This window comes from Amblyomma mixtum, chromosome 10 (genome assembly GCF_055824585.1).
Source record: "Amblyomma mixtum isolate Tamu chromosome 10, ASM5582458v1, whole genome shotgun sequence".
Classification (NCBI taxonomy): domain Eukaryota; kingdom Metazoa; phylum Arthropoda; class Arachnida; order Ixodida; family Ixodidae; genus Amblyomma; species Amblyomma mixtum.
Window position 1 is genome coordinate 78,268,692 of NC_143021.1, and position 15,706 is coordinate 78,284,397.

General features: G+C 47.0%; 1 long non-coding RNA gene across 1 annotated transcript; it reads left to right on the forward strand.

Moving 5' to 3' along the window:
• The first annotated feature begins 8,069 nt into the window (after positions 1-8,069).
• On the forward strand, positions 8,070-12,107 carry LOC149326225 (uncharacterized). The gene is made up of 4 exons (XR_016286260.1): positions 8,070-8,303; positions 8,629-8,697; positions 9,209-9,273; positions 11,630-12,107. It is a non-coding gene; the product is annotated as an uncharacterized LOC149326225 (long non-coding RNA).
• The last annotated feature ends 3,599 nt before the right edge of the window (positions 12,108-15,706 follow it).

Below are 15,706 nucleotides of genomic sequence, written 5' to 3' on the forward strand. Positions count from 1 at the left end.
AAGAAGGGGTTTCATGTCTTTTCTGGGCGCCTTTATGCTTCTGCAGGAGGGTTTCGGCAACAGCTGAAATGACCGGGCCAGGGAAGCCTGCTACTGAAAGTCGCGAAACCTGATCGTTCAAACTCTGTAGCATTTTATGTGGGCAGGATTTTCGAAGCGCAGATTCCAGGCAAAGCGACGCAATAGCTCGCTTTACCACCTTGGAATGAGCGGAATCAAAGCTGAGCAACTCTTTGTTGGCTCGGGGGGAGTACATCCAGCAGGTATGGTCTCGGCAGAACGTGAGCTTAAGGTCTAAAAAACGCAAGGTCTGACTTTCAGGTAGTTCATGGGTAAAAACTAAACCTTTCCCCAGTTGATTAAAAGTAAATAAAACCAGTGAAACAATATGGTCAAGGGATGTAAAGTTCCCTGACCTTAAAATAATTAAAAAGTCATCAACATATCTAAAAACTTTAAAAACTGGCCCCCCTTGAAAAGTCCGTGCAAGAAGGCGGTCAATTGAAGATAAAAATATGTCACATAAAATGGGAGCTACACATGAGCCGATACAAATGCCCTTACGCTGCAGAAAAAACTCGTTGTCATGAGAGATAAAAGTTACCTGCAGGTAGTATTCTAGTAATTTTAAAAAATTGTCTACCGAGATACCAGCTGAGTTCTGAAAAGCCACAGCCCCCGAGCCTTCAATGCTTTCTCTGACCGAAGCTAACAGCTCAGCATGTGGAACAGAATAGGACAAGTCTTGGATGTCAATGGAAAAGGCTAAATCCATCCGATCGTTAATCTGCACAAAATCGGCAACTTCTTGTGACTTCTTTATCAGAAAGGGGTCATCAACAGGAATGTGCTTAAGCTTGCTAAGCAAAAAACGACTGACGTTGTGTTATCCTCGATCGCCCGCACCGGTGCGCACCGGGGCGCCTTGGTGCGCACCGTCCATCCTCGATCAACTGCACCGGTGCGCACCTGCTGTCCTCGATCACCGGAAGCGCACCCTGCCGGGTCAGTTTTTCGTTGCCCCGACTCGCACCCGGCAAATCGGCGGTTCGCAAGGGGGCAATCCCGGCAAGCATTGCGGGACGCGTGCTGCGGACAAGCCGCCTTTACCCGTATCCTGCTGTTCTGCTCGTGTCTGCCCACAGACTCACGCGATGGAGCAGAAAATACGGATGGTTGCTGCTATTGATGAACTGCTGTCAAGTTCATCTGATAGCGAAGATGACACGATAATCGACCTGATACAACCTAAAAACGGCGATGAACGCCCGAAAGTTGATCAGTTCGTTGATCGGGTCGTCAGGCGCCTCGACGACACCGGAGTGAGTGTCTGTTTGCATTTCACTGCTTGGTGTACATAGCTATGTGCATGGCCTTTAACATGTGAAATGTGGGATTTACTTGCAGTTCCGAAAGCATTTTCGAGTCAGCAGGAGCGTGTGCTATAACATGATTGACAACTATGAAAAGTCGTGCTTCTACTCAAAGCACCACGGGGGTCCTTACCCACAGAAGACGGCTGAGGAGCACATCCTTTCATTTCTTTGGTACGTATAGCTTACACCGATATGTTTTTGAGTAACCACGATTGTGTGCGTAATAAGTGGCTTTGCTTCGTCAGGTATGCGGGGAACAAAACTAGTGAAAGAGCGGTCGCCATCATATTTGGAATGGCAGAAAGCACACTCCATGGCATAATCGACCGTGTAGCAGGCTACTTGGACTCCATCAGCGCGGATGTCATGCGCTTCCCCGATACAGCTGAAGCAAAAATATCAGTCAGCGCCAGGTTCGAAGAGGTAAGGCTACAGTGCTGTCGTTAAGCAAAGCTAATTTTGTTGGGCTTGTAGTATGGTAATGTCATTTAGTCTGTCATTTAGGATTGATCAACACTGAACTGTGCTCCAAGTGCACGATTTTTATATGTTGCGTTTTCCTGTGCGTTTTAGTTTTAGCCGAAACCAATAAACTGAATGGGAGAGTTTTCGTGTCCACTTTTTAGTCTTTCACTGCTTTTGTTGTAATACATGCTCGGGGGCTAGTTGGTGTGTATTTCCACAAAAAGACTCGGCGCCAAAAAACATCGCACAGAGAGATGGCTCTTTTTCTGTGTGATGTTTTCTTTCACCGAGTTTTTTTTTTGCATTTGTTGTAAGCACTTCTTTATATATAGCTAAGACACATACTCATAATTGTGTGATGGACATACCATATTACTTTAAGCATTTTTTAGTGGCTTTAGTTTGCATACTTTGTGTACAAGAACAGGTAATTTTGGTATTTTAGCATTTTATTGACGTAACTAAAAAGTTTACATTATTTTCTTTAAAATTCACTGACTTCAGATTTCAGGTTTCCCAAATGTTCTGGGATGCATCGATGGGACCTACATTGAGACAAGGTGCCCAGCTGGGAAAATAGCCTCGACATATGTGAATAGGCACGACAAAAAGTCTGATGGCGTGCAAGCCATCTGCAGTGCAGACCGCAAATTTATTGATGTGTTTCTTGGCCACACAGGCAAGACACATGATGCAGAAGCATTTAAGCGTTGTTTTGCTTTGGGCAAACTTTCCGAAGTTTGTGAAAAAAATACCATATACTTGGTGATGCGGCGTACCCTCTAAGAGAGTACTTGTTGACCCCATTCAGGGATTATGGTTCCTTGACTCCTGAATGTATTAACTATAACTTGCGCCTTAGCCAAACACGTGTGCGCATCGAAAATGCATTTGGTCTTTTAAAAGGTCGGTTTAGACAGAATTTTGGTCAGTAAAAAAGGCAACATTGTTTATCCTTGCCTGCTGTGTTCTACATAATCTATGCATTGAAGCAGGAGATGATGGCCTTGATTATGAAGACCATTCTATTACAAGTGCCAACAAGCCTGACCCCAGAGCAGTGCTGGCCTCTACAGACACGAAGGCAGAAAGAATAATGAAACAGCTGGGGGAACAGAAACGACACCAAATTGTTCAGTATTTGCAGATCATTCATCAAACCAAAAAATAATACTTAATTTGTCTTTCCTTTTTCTCTTTTTAATAATACTCTACTAATGTTGTCAGTATCAGTATCTTGAATTCCCCTGCTTTCCTTGTTGCCACTTTATTTTCATTGCCTTTTTCCGAATCCTTATAAGTACATTGTGTTTATATGTATGTTGTTGTATATAACTGATATTAAAGTGAATCTTGTTCATCTTACTTCGAATCGCTGTTGTTTGTTCGCTGCCAGCAGTAGCTGGACACAATAACATATAGCAGTCGTGAACACTGACAAAATATGAATATGTTTATTAAGTGATACCAAGAGCACAAAGATATGCAAGGTGTGCTTGACGAATACTATGTTCTTATATTATGATGTGTAATGCAACGATCATGTTTATTGCACAATGCAATATTTATTGCACAATGAGCTAAAGCGAGAAGAGTAAGCAAGGAAAACTGCACAAGGAGCAAGACTCATCTGAAAGGAGAACTAGATGAGTGCTCATCCTGCCCCTCCTCTATGTGTTGTCCCAAATGCAGTCTTTATTTTTTAAACCAAGGATAAATCGCATTAAGGGCTTGAAGAAGGTGTGGACACTGTTGCCTCATTTGGTAGTCCCAGTAGATGTTTCAACAACTCTAGCTTCTCCTTGTGTCGTCGCTCCCGCTGCTCTTCTCGGTCTTGATGAATCTTCCACATCATTTCTGGGATGGACAGTTTAGGCCTTTTTGATGGAACACTGTCATTTTGTTGCTCTCTATATTCAACCCTCTCTGGCCCTCTCAACAGCTCAGGTTCAAAGCTGTCATCAATTGATTTAATTTTTGCCAATTCATCATCGAATGGAATTTGAACTGGTTCAGATCCTGATGTACCATTGTGCTTTTTTCCTTCAGAGCGCCGTTTCTTGATGCTCTTGAACCTGTTGTGGGACTGTTCTCCTGTTTTGAAGTTCCCTGTTTCTGCATCTATGTCTAGTGCTATTTCAGCCCACATGGCCTTTTTATTTCTGAACCTTTCATTGGCCCCACTTGGCTAAGGTATTCATAGTATTTGTCCAAAAGAACCTTCGTTTCACCTTCAGTCCATTCGCTTGAAAATTGGCCAGGAATTTTGATGCCCTGCTCATTTCTTTCATCGGTGCTTGCTATAAGGAAAGAAATTTAAGCAGGTCTGTTAATGTTAACGAATGGTTCACTGCCAGGAACAGAAATTGTACAAGAAATGAACAATGACCAGGGAATGATATGAATGTGATAACCCAAGCAACCACAGATATCCGTCGGACGTCAAGCTAGATCCGAACGTCCTTTGCCGAAATCGGACGTACGAACACAATCCGATTTCGGATATCCGTATTCGTACATCCGCCGGACATACGGGCAGTGTCCACTTTTGTATATCCGCATGAGAGACTAGGTGTACGTCCGAAGGATGTAAGGCCGAGTATTTTCCCAGGCCATATGGACGTTTTTTCACAGAAAATTCGCGTCTTTCGTGTATGTATACTGTTTTATTTGCATCAGTTGGAGGGTTTGACGCGAAGACGTTTGTAAATTGGTGCGATTCCACTCCTACCTGCAGTGCAAGAGCCGCCAACGAGCTAAATTTATCTAAGAGGAGAAGCAGGTGTTGCAGAATTTTGCAAGAACTCAATGACTAGTTTTATATTTATAAAACTTCTCCAAATTAGTGGAGTTGTGCGACATGTCCACCGTTTTGCTAGCTAAACTTGCCATTGAAACCCATTGAAACCATTCGTAAGAATCAAAACTCCCGTGCATTCTGCTATCACCATCATCATAGATGTCAGTTCGCGGTCAGTCCAATCCAATCCATCAGTACGGCTCCGCAGCGCTGTTGTTGATTGGTCACGTAGTGTTGTCGCGCAGAGCTTTATAGCTCTGTTGTTATAATGTGTGGCTTTGTTCGGTCTGTGGACGAAAGTAGTATGTAACTTAAGCAATTCGAAAGATACAGGAAGCGCCTGAAGCTCTTCTGGAACACCGGAATCCCGTACTGCGTCGACCTTGGTTTAAAGAAGGCTTAGTGCACATGTGATTGCCTACGAAGGTATGTATCCAGTACACTTCTTGGAACTTGCTTCTAGGACAATGCAGCATGCTCATATAACATTCGTTCACAGGACAATGGGAGCAGTAAGCGCGAGGAGATGGCTTCCACAAGTGTGTGCTGTTCTCACACTTTCGGGAGCCTACATCACACAGATGCGGGAGCACTCAACTCGCGCGGCTAATTCCCACTCCTCTTCAAAGATGCCGGACGGAGTATTTTCGCATCTTGTTAATTTTTAAGGCATCGCTAGGTTCACTGTGCCTATATAAAGAGTGACAACGCGCGAAAGGCAGCCCATAGGAAGCACGTGTAGTTCGCAGTGGTTCGCAACGGAAGCTTTGCGGCTTTCTGAGCACAGTCGTGTACAGTGCTGCGCAGGTTAGTGCCCTAAGGCCCATGAGAATAAATAAAGAACAGATGCATTGTCAATTATGGTGTGGAAAAGTGAGAGCTGTTATTGCCTGATACTTATTGAGGTGTTTGTTAAAGTGCATTGTCTGTTATACTTGCAGCATTAAACACTTCTATTAATTGGTTCCAATGTTTTTACTTGGGCTGCTGCATTGTGCCATTTGTTTCACATGACTGATGTTTGCCGCGTTCTTTTTTATTTCAGAAATCCTGTGGGTGGGAAGATTACGGATGTGTGTCCCAAGCTTGCCACATTTGAAGAGTCACATTTTAGAAATTTTCCGAATATAGCTCATTGCTCTGCTGCTGCTGATGTATCATCAACCACAATAAAATATATGCGTGCTATGCATCAAATTGTTTTTGGTTTTATTGCATCGCGCGGAGTGTAAAAAGCACGCATGCACCATATATGCGAATATTCGAGAAAGATCCGCCAATGGACGTATTCAACTGGACGTCCGTCGGCGGGCGAACCGTATACCTTTGGCCACCTTTCGGACGGCCGACGGACGTCTACCGGCTGTTTTCGGATGTTCAGCGGACGTACAGAACATCCGAAACAGACCTCTGTCGGCCGTCCGAAGGATATCGGCGGTTGCTTGGGAATGTACGATACATAGCTGTTAATTATGGTTGCATTGTTGCTTTCTGCGGTATGTATTTCGTGATGGTCCACATTTTCCCTGCATTAGTCAACACAGCTTACTGCATAATAAAGACTAAAAAAACACTTGCCAGGGTTGGTAGTCAAGGTGGTGCTCGTAAGCCTCGAGGGTCCTGCCACTGGACTCTGGGCGTCGGTTCTTGAATTTCGGCCTGCCTCACTGGTGGAAGGCTCGAGCAGTGCATGAAGCTTTGGGGGATCTGTAAAACGTTGCAGTAGATATCTTAGGAGTACTTCATATTTACTGCTACCACGATCCGCTGCAGCGGAGCGCGGAAACGGACTATGCTAAAAACTAAAGCTTCCAAAATCTAAGAAACAAAATACTCACCAGGGACAGTAGGCAAGGTGGCGCATGTAAGCATCGAGGGCCCTGCCACTGCACTCTGAGCGTCGGCTTTCGCATAGCGGCTTGCCTCGCCGGTGATTGATTCCAACAGCGCCTGAAGCTTTGGCGGATCTGTAAAGCGTCGCGGTATAATACGTAGAATTACTCTGATGCTAATGAAGAAGAAGGCAGAACACCGACCAAAATAAAAATGAACACTTTAAACGACGTTTCGGCTCCCACACGGGTACCTTGCTCACAAAAAGGTACAGACGTGAAAAGGCTGGCTATTTATGCTTTAAAATGTGCCCTAGGCAGCCGGCGTATGCACTAGGAAGTGCCCCGTCAGTGCGATTAAGAGTGTGGTCGGTTGTCTGAATGATTAATGATTCCAGATATAGGCGGCTTTTGAGATTCTTTTCGGTTTTTAAAATGCGCGCATTGCTTCAATCTATGCTCAAATCATTGCTCCAATCATGTACACCCCCGACCAGACGGGTTTCCGTCCAACCCTCGACTCTGATGCTAATGTTTACTGCCGCCACGATCCGATGACAACGAAACGCGGAAGCACACCACGCTGCTAAAAATGTTTGACTGCGTGCATACTCAAAACAAATACTTACTCGCCATGACTTCTTGGACCTCTTCCGCAGACATTGCCAGATGATGCCTCTTGCCGTTAATTATAAAATCCATTGCTGTTTTCCCAAACGATGGGTGCGGAGTGCGTAGCTTGGCGAGGTGGCAAACGTTGTGACAGAAGCACGTGTGACCGCTGTTGTGGTTTACAATCAAATGCGCGCGCCATAAGAAAGGCGGCGCTGCATGCATGCCCCCGCCGGGTGCATCATTTGTCCTCGATGTTGACCCTCGCCGGGGCGCCACCGCCGCGGTGCGCAGGGAACCGCGCCGGTTTCGGGGCGCACCCGGTGCGAGGTGATCGAGGACGCTATAACAATGGCCCTGAATGGCATATCCGGTTGAGGTGAGGAGTATCTGTTCTCGCTTCGGCGAGCGCGGCTTCGGCCGCTTCTTTTTGAGCAGCGTCCGCTCCGGCGGACGCAGTTGTTGCTGCGACGCGCGTCTTTTCTTTCCTTTTTCTCTTTCGTCTGATCTTTTAACTCTCCTCTATCTGCACGTGGCAGCGGTGGTGGCTTGGCTCGAGCCAGTAGCAGGCCCGTGCAATTTCCTCTTCATCCTTCTCTCAGTCACAACAACAACAACAACAACATATCCGGTTTGTGCGTTTTTGCCGCGAAAAAAATATCCAAGGAATTCTTTGAGCTGGCATTGATGGCAGTTGCCAGAGAAGACAACTGTAGGCTGCTACAAAACGCTAACGACGCAACAACGACGCTAACGACGCAGTACGCCGTTGCTAGTGGCCCGAGTTCTCTTAGCAACAACGACAACGTTGCTAGTGGCCCGACTTTTTAAGCCTAAATTTTGACGTCACTTCCGCCACATTCTTGTCAATGCATTGGGAATACGAAGTGCCTCTCTTTAGTTTTCCTTCCTCCATGAGCCGTGGCAGAGCGGTAGGCCTAAAAGTCGATCCAATCCAATCCATGGATGGTTGTGGCGCGTTCGTCTCGTTCAGTCGTTGGTTCTCGTCGCGTGGTGCTCCTTTCGACCTTTACTTTTGCTGCAATGTGCGGTTTGTTCGCTCTGTGGTTGCTTGGCTGTGCTACAAATGTGATGTGTCACCTACGCGCTCGAAAAGACCTTCGTTTGCTTCTGAAGCTCTCGTGAAAAAGACCCCTTGCCGAGACATGCTTTGTGGCTTTGGATGAAAGAAGCGGCCATGGTGTTACCACTTGCGAGGTGAGTAACTGTGCTTGAAAATTACTTTCAGGATGTTGCTGTGGGATGAGTAAAGCGCATTAACGCAGTTGTACTCTGTTGCGCAACTTGTTTGCCACGGAGTGGAAATTACAAGCACTATGCATTAACTGCCGCAAACGTGTTTCTCTGTTTGTGAAAAAAAAGTTGAGACGGTGTGTAGTTGCATGGTGTGAATCTTAAGGCAATTGCGCGTAGGTTCATAATTGCGATAAAACAGAACGCACGAAAAGCATAGTGCCAGGACGGTGTTAGTTTTTCAGTGCTTCGCGACTGAGTTTTTCTTACTTTTCTGTTGCCTTTGCAGTGTGGATGTGGCCTGGCTACCGAGTGTATTGGTGCCTACATTAATAATGCCAAGCCATGGAAAGCACAGGTAGGTTGAAAATGTCATATAAAGTTGTGCATACTTCCGCAGCTTATCAATTTTTTCATTAGGCTTGCCAAATGGAAGTCTCCAACCATCCACTACACAGTACTTTGCACTGCGCAGTAGCATTGTTTAGGACAGCTTAACTGTTGTGTTAAATTTGCAGCTTCAGTCACACATTTTTCACTTACTTCCCAATCACTGAGTGCAATGAGCTCTTGCAGTGATTTGGTATAACTTTGCCAAACATGTTATGCCCACAGGGCTCAATGCTGAGCCAGATAACAGGACCATATATGGCACTCCTAGAGCCACATGTTCCTGGATTGTGACCAGACCTCTCTTCCTTACTCCTGTGCAGCTGTGGATCATCAAATATGCTGTCAGTGCCCTGATGCATGATTCATCAAGTGAACCCTGTGGGCATTGTAGTTTCAACAGAGATTGTGTTTTGCTGCGTCATTGACAACATGTGGTATAAGTTGCTCTCTCATACTTTATTTTCTTGTCCATACAGTGTGGATTTGACTGACCTAAGCTAGCAGCTATATAGTACCTGCAGCGTACAGCAGCAACCTTCAGGTAAGTTTGAACTGTTCATGTTCTGAAGCGACACATGGGCTGAGGTGCGCCATAGTGAAAGGCTCCGCATTGACTGGGAGTCTTCAAAGTGCATTGACATTACACAGCACTCAGGCGTTTTTGTATTCCACCTGCACCTAATTAGCGCCAGTACGGCTGGTATCGAGCCCACAGCCACAGAATCAACAGCCGAAGGATTTTTTTTTCAGACCGTCAGGAAGAGTATATCGCTGGTAACGGGCTGGAATTGGTCTTGTTGCCGCTGGCGCACTGCTAACAAGCTTTCTCACTTATTGCGGTATTATATATGCCTCAAAATAAAGCGAGTCCCATAGCCCCCCACCAAAAAAAAAGAAACAACGGATTGCACGATCATTCGTAACTGATAACTGACCTCTGTTCTAAGCGCGGCGTGAGAGGTTGCATCTGCAGCAAATGGCATCCTTACCGGGCTAAACTGCACGCACAAAGATGACACTAGACTTCGCAAGCCGCTGGTTGCATTCATCCTATCAATATCGTGGGCCTTCTATATGCCCATTTGCGGAATGTGGATATGGACGTTTGTCTGTCTGCCTCTGTCTGCTACTCTTTCTACCCTTGTTTCTTGCTGCCTCTCTTTCTGTCACTCTTACTTATTTCTGTATCTCTTACATATCTCTTATTTTGTACAGTAACTCTTTGTTGTTGCCTGTCTGTCTCTCTGTGTGTCTAGTCTCTGTCTGGCGCTACTGTTTACAGTCGTTAATGTTTACAGCAAACATTGGCGTCGGCACTAATGTTTGCAGAAAATAAAGTTAACCACACCAGCAAGTGCGAGAAAAACCGTGGCGACGTCTATGGGCCCATTCGCCTTGCGTCGAGACTTCTGTTAGGGCATGTACGCCGCTTCTAGGTCGCGTCCTTTCGCAGTCGTCCTCTTCCGTTCAGGCTATACTCTCTGGTCAAAGTGAGTGGCACCAGATGACGCCGCAGTTGCCGTCACGGTTGCTGCGCCAGCTCACTGCGAGCGCTTCAACTGCGCGAAAGTAATCCTGCACGCTTCGCTCTCTCGGTAGCTGACGACCGCGTTTTCAAAGGCACGGACCGCATTCATTTTCTGCAAAGTGCAAAACCTTCCAAATCTTTTGTTGACGATGTGTGCGCGGGCTCCTCTTCTAGGCTGAGAATTCTCTGGAAAAAATGTCGCACCTCACTCAGGTTCTTCGGCCATGCTCTGCCACTGATATTCGCCACGCATTCTCGTGTGATCCTAGGCTTTTAAACAATAACATTTTGTTGGATACGGTCGACTTCTAGTAAAATCATGTTTGATTCCCTTGCATGCTGTGAAGATATACTACTTTGGGCGTGACAAGTAAAATCTGTGAAGAAAACCCACGTGTTGGGAACCGTGCCGAAGTGTCGAGAAACAAGTCATTAGCAAGAGGTTGCGCTGTGGGACATGATTATTTTCTAATGAATTTGCCCTCTGCGGCGACAGTTCGACCCGCTCACTGCGTCACTGAATCCCACCGTCGGCATACGGCATCCGTAAGCGCATGTGCTGCAGCGCGCCCCGAACGTAGGAGGGTTAAACGCGTTTTCAGGACGCCCCTGGAATGTCAGTTAATTTCACGTCTGTGCTGTGGACACCCCGCGATGGCTAAGGCATTCTGCTATGTTGCAGAACGAGATTGAATGTGGCCGGCGCCCTTGACGCGATGGTCGTAAGTGCGGCGGGGGGACCGCGATAAGACGCACTCAGCAATCACTTCCAGCAATGCTCCAGCGAATTTGCCCGAGGCATATTTTTGATTATCGCACTATGACGGCGTCTGTGCAACGTTGAGGGTCCCAAAACTTCACATGGGCTGGGAGAGAGGACGTAGGAAAGGGCTGTGGTTTATTTGGACTGCCTGTGGTTTTTTAACGTGCGCTAACATCGCAAAGTAGACGGATATCTCAGCATTTCGCCTCCATTGAAAGTAGTCTGAGATTCTCTCTGGCAACCTTAATTTAATTGTTCTCGCAGACTAATTCCATGGCCAGTGCGCCACCGCGGCATGTGGCTCACTGTGGTCAAGCAGCCTGCTGAGTGGATGCGAAATATTTTGGAATGGTGCCAGCACGAAAGGACGCACTCGAGAACAGTCCACGGCACTAAGCAGCTGGGCCACCTATGGTGGTGCCGTGCTTTCTCGAAGGCGCTTGTGTAGTCCATTTCATTTACTCAACTGTACATATCTTCCTTATCGTCGCCCTGTCGAAGGAGCCATAAGCCACTGATATGCATATCGATATGAGCGTGTTTATATTGTCTGTCTGGAAAACGCTGTGTCTTTGTCTCACAATGGTGTCTTCGCTACTTTCACAGGTCGGCCACTGCTGGTAGAAGACCTCTCATATTTCTAACCTGTGCAGAAGTTGGGACTTCGACATTTCTTGATGAGTTCTCGGCAATCAAAAGAGCCAATGGACACACCGGATAATCTCAACGACAAAATGCCTACCGGCGTAGACAATAAGGCATTCTGGTCAACAAACGCTACTCGACGACAAAATCCCTACTGGTGTAGACAATACTGCCTCCTCTGGTTAACTAATGCAAAGAGCGAAGGCATGCGACTCCGCTGAGACCACATTTCAATCTGGCCTAGAGACCATGGGTTCCTATGGTGAAATGACTGGAACTAGGAAGACCTGTGGTGACATTGAGACCGCAGTTCCCCCTGGCGTAGGGACGGTGGCTTCTGATGGTCAAGTACTGGAAACGAGGACGACCGCATCTACCAGCACGGCCACAGTTACACTTGGCGCAGAAACGGGTGCACGTCCGAAAGAGCGGCTGTCGGGCCGAGGGACCAGAGTGGCAGAAATAAAAAGCATGCGCGCGGAGAGACCAATGACGACTATGTGCCGGAGAAGAAATCGCGCGGGTCAGTGAAGGGCAGATTCGTTGGCTCATGCTCATCCTCGTCTTCTGGCAGTAGCAGTAGCGAGAGTTTGGGACTCCAGAGTAGCTGTTTGAAGGACGAGGTGCCAAGTCTACAGTCTGACTTCCCACCAGTGAGGATCCGACAGGGGCAGATGGAAAATGAGAGCAGGATGGTTAACGCTTCGACCAATCTGCACGCTCTTGACCACCTCGGGGAGAAGTTGATGGAGCAGCCACCAGACCGTATGGGAATATATGATTATGTGCTAAGTTTGAGGACGCAATTTTCGCAGCTACTGGTAGCCCTCCACGCCATTGTTGAAAACACCTTTAGCCTAGAGGAGATCATCATGAAAAGGGCGACTGGCCTGCTGCCGAGTGAAGAACCTGCAGGCCCAGTCACTCAGAATTTGGGTGAACTGCCGCGGGGCACACTGCTGATCCCTGAGCCGAATCACCAGAGAACATCACCTCAGGACAGTTCGCAAAGTGAGGAGCAAGGGAACCCTCTGAAGAACACGCTCGACGCCTCCAGTGAGTACAAAGCGAGGCTGAGCCACGTGGAGAAGGAAAACGCTGTGCTCAAGAAGAGAGCGCAACTTCTCTCAAAGCTCCTATTAAAATACACAGACAAAAAAAGAAAAACAGGAAAATGCGACCAGCTCTGAAGCAAGCTCGAATGAGAAATGATAAACGCCACCGTGCCGTTTAATCTTCTGGTTATAAACTGTGCCTTGAATTGATTTACTTAGAAGCGCACACAAAAATTATTACCCAGGAGATTTGCTCTTGTGCTTCGAATTTGTCTTTTGCTTTCATTTTCGTCCACTTTTCATTGAGAAGCATTGCGGTAGGTACTCACGTACAGAATACCTGTTGTGTGCAATAAATGGTTTCCTGGTGCCTGTGTCCTTTTCTGTCGTGCAGCCGGCCATCGTCACTGGCCAGAGCCCAGTTGCGGGCTGGTCAAGCAGTGATTGTACTCAGTATCAAGGTGATCAACTTGATTTTTTTGTGCCACCTAGCGCATCTTCCTCGTTACCTTGTCAACCACGCTATAACGTGAGCGGACCTTTACCGTTGATTCGAGGCCGTCCCTCCACGCTTCTGCCTTTGAAGAAGTGAGGGATACCTCGCCATCTTCACCTGGAAAATAAGCATGAATATCGAGCATGCCCCGGAAAAAAAAAAGTGAATGGGATGGCATGTTTTTATAGACGTCTTCTTTTCTGGGTGCATTCAAATGCAAAGAAACGAAAACAGAGGGGTAAAGCTCATGAGGGTCCGCATAGGAAGGCACTGGAAACCTCTGTGAGCGTCGCGCCATCTCTGCGCGTTTTCTTTTCTCTTAAAAGAGAGAGGAGAAACGCTGCAGTTCATCAGCCAAGTTGTTGTCGCGCATTGCAGTAAAGAATCATGAACAGCAATCATAACCCGTTGTGACTTGTCCGTCTGATGTCGATACCAGCAATACGCTGTGCAGGTGCCATTACGAAGGCACGGTTGTTGCCGGCCAAAGCATTATGTGTAATTAAAGCAGGAGCGGCTTGCTTTCTAAGAAAAAATAACTTTTGCTTAAAAGTGGTGACAGCTTTTCTACTTCGGAGTTCTTACAAAAACTCGGCAGATCAAAGTATATCAACGGGAGTGCAGTGGCTACTTTGCAGGAGTGCAGAGGGTACGATGTTGCGAAGGTGCGCTTTGTTTTCAGAGAGATAGCGTTATGAGTGAACTTCTGAGAGCGAAGGCACTGGGAGAGATTGTGTAAGAGGAGGAGTCTAGCATGTCTTCCGACACTGCCGAATGCACTTTTGGAGTTGTGTTCAGGGTCTGTTTAGGAGACGAGATCAGGAACACTTGCTTCATGTGTGTTTGCAGCGCGTGCGCAGCTATTTCTCAAATATACCTCAGAAACATAAGGAGCCCCACTGACGCCACAGCAGGGTTGTGGTGTGTTGGAAATAGTAGTGAATCGTTTACATGAATGTGAACTTACAAGGGTGGCCTTACATATATGTTTTTGGCTAAACAGCTCAGTCGTGCATTGCCTACACACCCATGAATGTCATGTTCAGCAAAACCTGGCAGTGGGCTGCTTGATCTGAATCCTTCATTCTATACTAGGGCATACTTGAAGGCTGTTGAGATCAGTCACGACAAAGCACATTCTAAACATCACATCATTCTGGTTGTGCAAGAGACAGTGGGTGCCCTCTGGAGCCTTGGCTGATGACACCAGTGCCAGGCCACCCAAGTTCATCGCCTGCAGAGCAGCTGTACAACGCGGCACACACCTCAATGCGATCGGTGGTCGAGCACCATTGGCATGCTCAAGAGCCACTTCCGGTGCCTGCAGAGGTACCGGACGCTCCATTACGAGCCGGAGCGAGCGGCTCTCATCATCGCAGCGTGTGCTGCGCTGCACAACCTCTGCTTGGAGGCCCCTATGCCAGCGGACGACGAGGATGCCCCTGCCCCAGAGGACAACGGCCCGCCTCTCCCTGCCGGCTATTTGCCATGCACTGGGACCCACCTGACTTACTTGCGGGGGGAAAGCCGTGCGTGCACGTGTCATTTATCAGCTGCGGAGAAAACATCTACTGGCACGGCTGCACAGGCTACACCAGAGGCAATGAACTAGCCGGCCAAGCCATCGCAGCCACTGAAGGCAGTGTCCAGGGAATGCTGCTGTGTGTGTCGTGGTTGTTTTGGTTACAGCTAGCCAAGTGGCAGTTTTTTTATTGTTTCTTGTTTGCGGCGTGTGTCTGGAAGCCTGCAGTGGCAACGAAGCAAGCGTGCGCACCAGCTGCCACTTCATTGATAGTGCATTTGACCCTATACCTCCCGGTCCATCGTGCAGTCACTCGTTCTCCTTCTGCAGTTGAAACTTGCGCCGAAACAACTGTCCCAGAAAGCCAAAGGACTTCTTGCACCCTCCTATGCCGTTGTCCATGTGGACCCACCTGCCCCTCCACTGCCGTCATCTTGCAGCCCGCCTGTGCTGTGCTCGACTGTTTGCATGATGAAGTGCGTGAATAACTAGTGTAATGTTGGAACAAGGCAGGAAATGTTCAAAATGATTGTTGTAACTGGAAAGTAGCACCAAGGAATTTATTCAGTGCACACCATTAAGTTTCAATTCAATTCAATGTTTATTTTTCCAGAAAGTGCCTGGAGGGTCTCCTTGGCTAAAAGCTGCTCACGCAGCTTGACTAAGGCCAAGAAGACCGTTTACATAGCAGTTACAGTGAAAACATATTACAATTAAAACAGACATTTTACCTCTAATTTGCAACAGTAAATTCAAGTTTTGTACAACATTCGGAGCACTGAAATTATACCATGTAAATAACACAAGTCAGACATCAAACAAAACACACAAAAAACACATTTCAAGAAACGTGGCAAGAAATATTGTACAATTTATTTACATGAAACAAAGCACAAGAACAGAACAAGGAAAAAAAAACAATGTGCAACAAAACATAGTATAACAATACAAAGTATTACCAGGGG